General features: G+C 37.2%; 1 protein-coding gene across 2 annotated transcripts in view; it reads left to right on the forward strand.

Annotated features, from left to right (window-relative positions):
* Nucleotides 1-11472, forward strand: part of LOC148936937 (uncharacterized) — a 48317-nt gene that overhangs the window by 19868 nt on the left and 16977 nt on the right. The window lies entirely within an intron of this gene.

An 11472-nucleotide genomic window follows, 5' to 3' on the forward strand; every position in this document is an offset into this window, starting at 1 on the left:
CACTTCAGATTCAGACAAAATCACGGAACTATCGACCAGGTACGTAGACTTGTGGATAAAATTCTACAATTCTTTGAAAATAAAGAGTATTGCTCGGCAGCCTTTTTGGACGTCTCCCAGACGTTTGATCGTATCTGACATGACGGCCTTCTATACAAGATCAAAAAAATCTTCCGGGTTTCTACAGCATAATGAAATCCTATCTCGAGGATCGGCACTTCCTAATTAGTCACGGAGAGACTTATACTGACCTCTAGCGGAAGTTTCCCAGGGCAGTGTCTTTGGATCATTATTGTATTTGCAGACTTACTTACAAACGGTTCAGTTATAATTGATACATTTGTTGATGATACTGCCGTTTTGGCTTCGCATTCAAACCCTGAAGTTGCTACCGCTATCTTGCAATCAAATCTTAACAATATATCCTCCTGGATTAAAAATTGGAAAATTAAAATTAATGAAGCAAAATCGACCCATGTCACTTTCACAATCAGACAAGAAACCTGTCCTCTAGTCAGATTAAATAACGTCGAGATATCTCAGGCCGAAGACATTAAATACTTGGGCATATATCTAGATCGGCGACTAACGTGGAGAAAACACATCTTCACTAAAAGGAAGCAGCTAGGATTCCAGTTACGTAAGATATACTGGATGCTTGATCGTGGGGATTCGAGAGAATATACATGTATATATTTTGTGATATATGTATATATCATTGTATTGTTAACGTGTTATTCTAACACGTTATTTGCGATAAATATCATCACATGCCTCGGTAGTCGAAAGGATAAGATACCTGTAAGCAGGAGATCCAGGTTCGATTCCTGGCTGAGGCTGGTATTTTTTTGCAAAATAATTACGAGTTTTCACTGGTTCGTGGTCGGGCCCCGCCGTGACACACACCCTCCCTTCTTATTTGTCGAAACTCATAACTTAATCTTTCCAATAAGTTGTTATTCTATAAGGCCATACTAAAACCCATTTGGTCCTATGGGATTCAATTGTGGGGTACGGCATCTCACTCCAACATTGAAATAATTCACAGATTTCAATTAAAAATGTTATGAATAATTACAAATGCGCCATCGTGACCTGAACATGTCTATAGTAAGAGAGGAGATTGAGCTGAGAGTTGGAAAGTTTATAAAGGAAGGATTTCCAATCATCCGAATATTTTAGTTAAAACATCTTATGATAGGAAGAAACCCAATTCGAAGAAAGACACCATTAGATTTACTTACCAACTAATGCAATGAAATTGTGAAATTAAGAATGTGTCACTGGATATATGTTCAAGATTTTAAGTAACAAACCAATCACTGGAATGTGACTGGAACAGATTGTGAACCAAAGTGGGAGTTAAAAAAAAGATATCTAATTATATGCAATTATATCAAAATATTTATAACTATAATATTTATAACACATCAAATTATTATATATACACAGGATGTTCCAAAACTGACGCATTTCCTTTGATAATCTCAAAATGGTCCAACCAATTCAGATGCTAAACTTTTTGTGGTAATATTATTAAAATGTCAAATATTTGACTTTAATGCACTTATATCAAATTATCGACTATATTTTTATTAATAATTATTTTAATAAGCATACATAAGTATACATACTGTTGTGTGGGTCGTTTCGAGGATCGGTCGAGGAGTCGGCGGGAAGGAGGCGCTCACCACTTTGTTTGATAATCAATAAATTTTATTAACACTTGATACAGATTGTCCTTTTTAATTCGGACCACGACAGACGTGACGGCACGGCGGATCTCGATGAGTCCTCTCCTGGTATCGGTCTCCCGTTTTTATCCTGTTCCAGGCGGCCGATCCTTGCCGTATCATCAACATGTTCGTCAGCGTTCGCGGTATATTTCTGGGTCGCGCGGCGGTTTTCCGCGTAAGGGCCGCGCAAACCGGTTAGCAGTTGCTTCACGTGGAACGATTACACAATATTTGCGCGATTAGCACGGTAGCGTTGGTAATCGCTGTCGCTTGGTAAAATAATAATTCGTCGGATAAAGTATCGCTTGCCGCAATCCGTTTTGTCAGCGGTGAGCGTGATTGCGTTCTCGGCGCTCGCGACATCCTTTCCCCTTTGATGGAAGGGAACCATGGAAGGTTCGGCTTCCATGTGTCCCTTACTTGGCGCTCGCGGCAATACAGTTATAAGCAATAAACTGTAATAATTTTTTTTATCTGAACTAATTGTGCCATTTTGACACTACTATATGAGGTAAATAAATATTGTAATAAATTTTTTTTGACAGCTATCACATGGTATGTCGTTATTTCAACAGATATTTCACGATGTTATGTTGCGATATTAATTGTGTAATACAAATAAGTTCCGAAACAGAAATAATTTCTTAATAAGAATGTCATTGTATATTTCTGTGATATTCTCAATGTTGTAAGAGGACACTCGTGATGGAATCTTTATCACTTATCATATCATCATGTCTGAGCGCGCGAAATATCAGCTCTGTGATTAGTGACCTTTAATCGCCAATAATTTAAAAACTATTATAGCCTCGACATTTTCGTTAGAATTTTCGTCTTAGAATGTTCCAAAGAATCTGCTCTTAAAAGGAAATCGTCAGTTTTGAGACACATTGTATACAAAGATATAAAGTTCCTTTAAAAATTAATTATCTTAAAAAAATATTATTTACGTTAAACAATTTATAATTTATGTTATATATATGTATATTTTATTTCATATGTTCAAATTAGAATTTTTATCCCAGACAGCAAAATATTTCGAATTTGGTGTCATATAACTGAAAGTCGTTGCAACAATTAATTTAAACAAACTCGGGACAAGATGAGACAGCATTATGTCTGTCGCATTGAACTCAATGGAATGATAATTTTAATAATGACAAATCGATGGCAATATGTCAGCATCAATTTATTATTCACAATTTAACGATAACTCGTGTTGTCAATTTGTCATCCGCAATTATCAACATGTTGATAGCAAATTGGCGACAACTTGAAAGCAACTCGTCATCATCAGTATGGGATGACACCCGTTTGATCACATCCCAATTGATCACTAGCCACTCATAGAGGCCGGCGTCTAGAATTTTTCTACTGTTCAAGCGCTGTAAGTGGCTAGTGGTCAATCGGGACGTGATCAACCGGGTATCAAACGACTGTGTTTATCATTAGTTTTATGATTCTCCCGGTGAGACATATTCCAATTACTCCAGCATTGATATTGCCAAAAATTAAAAATTTGTTCCAAAATTTTTTTCATGCGGATGCAGCTATTTTTGTTATGGATTCGTCTAATAGATTCGAGAAATGACCCCTCGTTCAGAGAGATTGGTTGTCCCATCATTCCTCTAGCTACCGTATTGAATACGCCGGTCGCTTAGCAGGGAACAATATGTGGTCTCGTAGATCATTGAGATCATTTTCGATGTATATTCCGCTCATAGCGAGCGATCCAGGGCTGACATACTTCCACGTAGATTTGGTCATGGGTTTCATAATTGTGGGCGGTAATTCCACAGGTTTAGGCATGAGTTTATACCATGAATCTCCTAGGTGCGAATGAGTTGCAATTTATCTGAGTTCCTTGTCGCAACAGTACATGGGTTTGCGGCGTTAAATAATAGGTTTCGTTTCCCCGAATGACCGATAGTTGATTGTAGCAATTGTCAGTTCTTGTGATTTTTACTTCTAAGGGTACGCATTTTACGATATGTATTACCTCTCCGGCTAACAGGGCCATATATCCAGATCCTTTCATTAGATAATAAGCAAAGATATCGGGTGTTTGGGTAGCTATAGCTAAGGCGTTTTTTAACATTCCCTGCTCTAGTTCACATTGTTGTAAAAGGATATTTCTGTATAATTGGTTTATTTGTGTACGGATGTGCTCTTCGACGTATACAAATTTGGAATTCATGTAAGTGAAATGTAAGTGAATATGTCAAGATTAGAGACACGCGTTCGTTGTTTGAAGATCGTTACACCACGCAAGATTTCGAAAACGATTAATTTGAGATGCTCGGTTCGAATAAGTGTATAGCCGCATGTTGCATATTTTCCCTTGCTAGTCAAGGCAAAAATTGTATCTTGTGCAGTTAATGAGTAGACTACTAATTGTTGTTCATTTACGTTATCTATTATTCTGTCTGCCATTGTACAATACTCCGTAATTGTTGAATTTACAAGTGTCGGCGGGCATTGACAGTAGGTTTCACCTCTCTCTATATCTGTGCAATGAGTGGTTGTGAGTTCACAAACCACTCCGGATCTGAGTAGCACTCGATTACTATTTATTCGCATGTCAGCTATATATTCTTGTAGTGTGATTTTTATGCTAGCGAGTACGACGACGTCAATCCACGTGCCATACGGATCTGAATACGTGTTTCCCTTGCACGATCCATCGGTATCTGGCCTGCCAATATTACTGGTCGGGCAGTGATATGATTTGGTTTTAATCCGATATATCCGATATATCCGGTTATGTAACTGATAAGTTCCATAAGAGTGCATACGTTGGCACACTTCGCGCGATGTTTCCTCTATATATGAATATTTACCGTTTAAAACGTCCATGGAGTGGGAAAACATTCCGCATCCATTTTTCTAATTAATCTGTCTATTTCAACCTTGCATTGAATAACCTCTATTAACTCAAATTCGTTTATTTGTAAGAGTTGTATATAGACATTAATTTACATTCTGTGGCGGAATATCGCATTCTTCGATATTTAGTAGGGATAAAGTTGTTAAGTTTGTTGAAGGTGAGCCGCAGTCATAGCCTATTATCCTATGCGTTTTGTGAAACCGAATTGTTAAAATTGTTATTATTACTGCCCAGCAATGGAGATCCATCTGAAAATGGTTACTTTTTTCGATTATTGTATTTCGATTATGGTATTTTTTTTCGATTATTTGTTTGTTGTTTATTGTGAAGATGATTTAATATGTGAAATTTGTAAACGGTTAGGATGAACGATTCGACCATTTTTCTTTATTCTAATTTTTACGTTAGTCTTATTTAATATTTCTAGAACTTCGTGAGGTCCGGTATACTGATCCCCAAATTTACCCGGTTTAGGTCCTTTTAATAGAAATAATCTCCAGGTTTAAAGGTTTGAGAGTTGATTTTTTTGTCGTAGTATTTCTTTGATTTGTGTTTTGCATTGATGACATTTTCATGCGCGTTCCCTCGAAGATTATGGAGTGACTAAGGTTACTAAATAATCATTATAGCTAGTTAATTTATCTTCTGGTGTTAGAAATTTTTCCGAAGATATTCTTGCAATTTTCCCAAATATTAATTCGTACGGAGTATGTTTTGTAGCTTCGCAGATTTTATAATTAAGCATTGCGAGGCTAACCCATCGGTCCCACTGTTTTTGTTCATTTGCATATTATTTAAGATACTCTTCTAGTGCGTGATGCGATCGCTCTAGAGATCCGTTGGATTGAAGATGAAAGGCGGTTGTACGAAACTTATGGATTCTAAAAAGCAATCTTTCTCATTAAATCGCTGATAAAATTTCTTTCCTGATCGGTTAGTATCGCTTTGGGTGCTCCAAATATACAAATGAATTTATTAACAAAAACTTCTGCTATTGTTTTGGAAGTTTGATTCGGCAGGGGAATTCCCATGCTGGATTTGGTTAATTGATCTTGCAATGTTAATATATACTCGTTTTCCCACTCGATTTTAGGCAAGACTCTACGATATCCATTGTTACTTTGTCAAAAGCAGATCCAGTGTCGGTAATCATCATGAGTTGTTTGATTTTTACTCTAATTTTTTCAATTGACATTGTAAACATTGTTGAATATATCGTTGAACGCCTGTTTTTAAATTCTCCCAATAATAATTATGTTTTATTCGATGATAAGTTTTGGTTACTCCCCTGTGTCCTTCTGTTGGAGAGCAATGCATTTCTCCAATTATAACAAGACGAAGATCCTTGGGGGGACATTTTATCAGTTCATTGCAAATAATTATTTTAATTAGAGAACTGAACAAAATTAATTGCAATTGTGATTTAATGTCGTTCCAAGGTATACTGTTAACAAATTTTGTTTTAGTAATGCTGATTGTCTCTAATTTTAATTCATCAACTATAATAAATAGTAAGTATTAAAAAAATAATATAAATAAAATAAAAACATCATTGTATTTACCATCAAATAAAGTAAATCAAAATTATTTGGAATAAAATCACTGTTGAACAAAATCAGAGTTTTTCTTCTATCAGATCTAATAACCCAGTCAGCAAAATGTTAGCAGAATGTCGGCAAACATGTCGGCAATAGATTTAATCAGAAAATGTTAGCAAACTGACTTCATCTGAGGTCTCATTCTGCTTACATTCTGTTGACAGAACCTGTTGACGTTCTGTGTCAGCAGATTGACAGCAGAAATTGAGCAGATCCTACCATCAAATTGTGTCGCGCAGGTCCTGTTCGCTTTCTGCTGCCAATCTGCCGGCACAGAATGTCAACAGATTTTGTCAGGTTTCTGACAGTAGTAGTTTGCTAACATTGTCAGATATTACAGAATCTGTTAGCAATCTGTTGGCTTTCTAACAGTAAAAATTTATAACAGACTTTGCGCATAATCTATTTTTTCAGGTTTGGCTATCGGGGAAGTGTCTTTATCTGACTTAATGAGACTATTACGTGTTAAATATTTGCGTTATTTAAAAAAATATTATTTAATAAATTGTCTTAAAAAATAAAAACAAAATACAAACACAAAATACAAGCTGTTATTAATATAATCTATTACATTTTTTAATCTTCATTTGAACTATCTATCAAACTTGAGCTTCTTACTATGAGACAAAGTACGAGTTTCCAATAGTTCTCTAAGCAATTGACATTTCTGTCTTTAATGTTTAATTTGGAGTGAGTCCCAGTTGCACACAGAATAAATCGAACACAGCAAGTTGAATGAATATAGGTCTAAACGGATACAATAAGGAACGGACACAAGATGGTTGAAATCGGACACAATGGCAATCGGACACATTGAAAATCAGACACAGTAGGAAACGAACACACGATGATTGCAATTGGATACAGTAACAATCGGACACAGTAGGAAATGGATAGATTAAATAGATTAAATAAATAAAAGAATCTGGCAAAAAAACGCGGCGATCTGTTTCGCGAACTGAAAAGCGTTAAAGTTGATCCCTTTTTTGGTTAGGAAATCTGTCATAGCGACTCAATACAGCGCTAAAAAAGTGTTAAAAATAAAAGTGTTAAAAGTGTTATTATATTCGAAGTGCAAGATGCAATCTTTCGCCTTACTAAATTGATGAGTCTATCATATACTAAAATGACAGATCCTAGAAAAATTAGCAAAGACCGCAATGTAAGGATTAGGTGTGAAATTTTCGCTGATATTTTTATTTTGTTACAAATATAATTTTGTGTTGTTTTCGTAATTAGTTCTGTGATAGTGGGGGGAGAGGGCGAAGCCCAACCAGGGGACTTCGCCCCCTCGACCCCCGTTTAGAGGGCTTCGCCCCCCGAACTCTCCTATCTCTCCGACAGAGTCACATGCTCAGTTCGCTACATTATGTCGCTGACAGATTTTCTAACTAAAAAAGTGATCAACTTTAACGTTTAATATCTCGATTCGCGGGGCAGACCGCCGCGTTTTTTGCCAGATTCTTTCATCTATTTATCTATTTAACTATCCGTGCATCCATTTCCTACTGTGTCCGATTGGCATTGTGTTCGATGGCACTGTATCCGATTTTCAATATGTCCGATTGTCACTGTGTCTGATTGTTATTGTGTCCAATTGCAATCACCGTGTGTCCGTTTCCTACTGTGTCCGATTGACACTGTGTCCGATTGCAGCTATTGTGTGTCCATTTCCTACTGTGTCCGATTAGTACTGTGTCCGATTTTCAATGTATCTGATTGCCACTGTGTCCGATTGTCATTGTGTCCGATTTCAATCACCTTGTGTCCGTTCCTTATTGTGTCCGTTTGAACCTGTCCGATCCATTCAACCTGCTGTGTCCGATTTATTCTGTGCGCAACTGGGACTTCCCCTTAATTTCTCTCGATGCTATTCTGCTGCTTCTTCCAGCTTACGTTTAACAGTGTCTTATTTTATATCTGGGTCTTTCTTTTAATGTCATCAATTTTTTTTATCTGTGCTTCTTGTGCTTTTCTTTTTTCGTAAGCTTCCTGTTTTTCTTTTATCTCTATCGGCATCTTTTAAATGCTGTAACCATTGTTTTTCCAGTTCTATTTTATTCGTCGCTGTTCTACTTCCTGTGCCATGCTGAGGATGTTTACCTTTTTGTGTGTTGCTTATGTATATGGGACATACAGTTGTTTTTACTTGATATTACCTTTTTGGAAACTTGGTTATTTTTATTCAAGCCACCTTTTGATTTTGATAGATCTTCATAAATTTGTTTTTTAGCACTGTCAATACTTCCAGTGCTTAATGTACTCGGTGATAGAACTGATGAATCGCTTTGCGTCATGAATATTGAGTCAGACATATATCTAACAAATGACAGCACAGTGATGATTTCGATTTTGGATTCTTCTTTGCAAAGGTTGATGATATTGTATTTTGACCATGTATCGTCTTTCGATCACCAAGAATATTTTCCATATACTCAAAAAATTTAAATGTCATAGCACCAGTACCAGTTCTTTTATCAACGCAGACTTATCTTCGAGTTAGCATATTAAATTTCCATCTTACTTGTTCTCAAGAAAACTACAATTGCAAAATATAATCCAAATTAACAACATTATCTATGCATCTTTAGATATATTAATCTTATTCGAGTCACTCATATTTCTCTAAATTGTACATGTAGTTCGATATCTATTTTATGTTTCATATCAGTGTACACACACACACACACACACACACACACACACACACACACACACACACACACACACACACACACACACATATACATAATAACAAAAACAGCATGCACTTTTGGATATATGAGACATGAAATAAACAAAATAGACATAAAAAGATATTCAGAATAATCTATCTAAGCAAGTGATAAAATCAGTATTCGGGGGCATATAAGGTAAAATTTAAATATTATTATATTTTGTTTATACAAATTAGACACACAAAAACATTTATAATTCACGTAAAAGCAATTAAAGATAATTTTGCAACAATATATTGTTACGTCCGAAGTTCGAAAGGAGAGATAATATTTTTAATCACAAGAGGGAACTCGGGTGGACGCACGGAACTGTGTTTGCTCTCCTGGATCGACGAAGTGGGGTCGATCCGCGAGTCAAACGCGCTCCTAAGAGCACAAGGAACGGATCAACATCGGTGACGCTATAACCCTTACCTGCGTTAGCGCGGTCGGTGGTCCGTTTCTAAATCAGAGAATCGAATCTCTTTAACCAGGATGGACCTTCAGGTGTTTGAGAATGGTTCGGGGTCAAGATTTTTTTTTAAATAAATTGAAACATAATTCGGGTCAATTATGATTTAATAAGAATACAAAGGAAATATAAATAACTTAACTCTACTTCTTATGTAATAGCAAGCAAAAAAAAAGTTGGAGTGTACATTTGAATACTTTCATTTCATGAAAATCTTTCGTTTACAAAAACTTTTCGTTTACATAAAAAAAAAAAACTTTATATAGTTGAGAATCCGCTTATCTCTAAATTCCCAATTGCTCTAATTATGACAAAAAGTTGGTTATGGTCAGCATGTTAACGGAATCGGGTTGAAGGTGCGGAGAATTAGGATGAGCGCTGCTGAAAGCTTTGATGGAAACGAGATAGGGAAAGGGTCACGGGAAATGTACATTGGGATGGTGTCGTGAGATTGATGTTTCGAGATTTCTTCCCAAAAACCATTGTTGGGTTTAAATTTTCGTTTATATATAGAAAACTCCCGAATGTGTGGGAAATCGAGGAAATTGGCGAACGAGATAGTAAAACTTCTCCACGTCGAAATTCTTTGGAATGTACTGGTTTTCGAATTCTGCCGCGGAACGGAGGGCGGTGACATATTCTCGCGATGAAATATTCGCGAGCCTAGGTTCTATTGATCAACTGCTCCACGAGTTCCCGGCGTGTTCGTTTTTGCGACGAATCCTCTTATTCTGTTTCTCCCGACGATGTCGTAATGCCCGCTTTGTTTGTTCGGGATGGCTGTTACTTTCGTTTAGTTCACTATGATAAATGTAAGAGTTAAGTTAGAGAGAGAGAGAGAGAGAGTGAGTTTAAGAGAATTGAGGAATCGTAGTAGGGCAGCTTCATCGGCGGCTTGCCAATTTGGAATGTTGAGGAGTTGGGGGAAGGCAGCTTCACCGAGTCAGTCGGCGGCTTGCCAATTTGGAATATTGAGGAGCCGGAGTAGGCAGCTTCACCGAGTCAACTGCCGTCATGTCTGCCGTATGTATGTATCCTCTAAATCCTCTCTCGGATTGGTTGATAATGCAATAGATCCTGGATTGTATCTTGCATCTCTATCCGTCTGCTGCAGTCATTAAATCCTTTCCTCCTCATCGTCTCTTGATGCTCGTCACTTCGCCGGCATCGGGGATTTGTCGGAAAATCTGGAGGTATGCTCTACGAAGTTCCGCCGCTTCATCGAAAGAGGATAACCGACAGCGGAGAAGGAAATTCGTTCCCCGAAGAGATCCCGGATGAGTTTCTTTTTGTGGCGCGAGAGCCTTCGCGCCGAAAAGATGTGCTCTGGGAGAGGAATGGCGACGTGTTTCAGTCGACTTGAAGGAGGCGATTTTTCGGTCGACACGGAAGGCGACCTTACGGTCGGCGGCAGTAAGTAACCTTGCGGCTGACAAGGAAACGATTTTGCGGTCGGCGAAGAGGCGATTTTGCGGTCGACGAGGAAGCGATCTTATGATCGATGAGAGGCCACTTTGCAGTCGGCGAAGAAGGAGCAACCTTTCGGTCGGCGAGGAGGAGGAAGCGACTTCTCAGTCATCGGACAAAAAACCCTTTCTCTAGTTCTGCCAGCGCAGAGAGCTCGAGATTGAGTGTGAGTTGAATCGGCAAATGTTCGCCTAGATATATCGTTTGGTAATTGATTCTAATTATGAGAAAGTTATCTCTTCCTACGTGGCACGCGGTGCGCGATTCCCGCGAATCGCCACAGTATAATTGTAACTATAATTAGAAATGAATATTTACAATTTGTATATAAATCTCGAAATCTATATGTCTTTTTGCTGAAAAGTTGCCATAAACGTGTGATATTATCAACACTTTATTAGCATTGAACTACAATTAAAAATTTTCATGTTTGAAGACATATATGTAACAACGGATGGAAATCATTATATATGTTTTGTTGTCATATTTTCATCATGATGCTTAAGATAAAACGATTAATCATTTGTTGGTGACATGTTATTGATATATTGCTGATAATATATTACTATATTACTATACATAACATATTACTATT

This window comes from Pogonomyrmex barbatus, unplaced genomic scaffold, assembly GCF_055798465.1.
Source record: "Pogonomyrmex barbatus isolate J1 unplaced genomic scaffold, ASM5579846v1 scaffold19, whole genome shotgun sequence".
In the NCBI taxonomy this organism is placed as follows: domain Eukaryota; kingdom Metazoa; phylum Arthropoda; class Insecta; order Hymenoptera; family Formicidae; genus Pogonomyrmex; species Pogonomyrmex barbatus.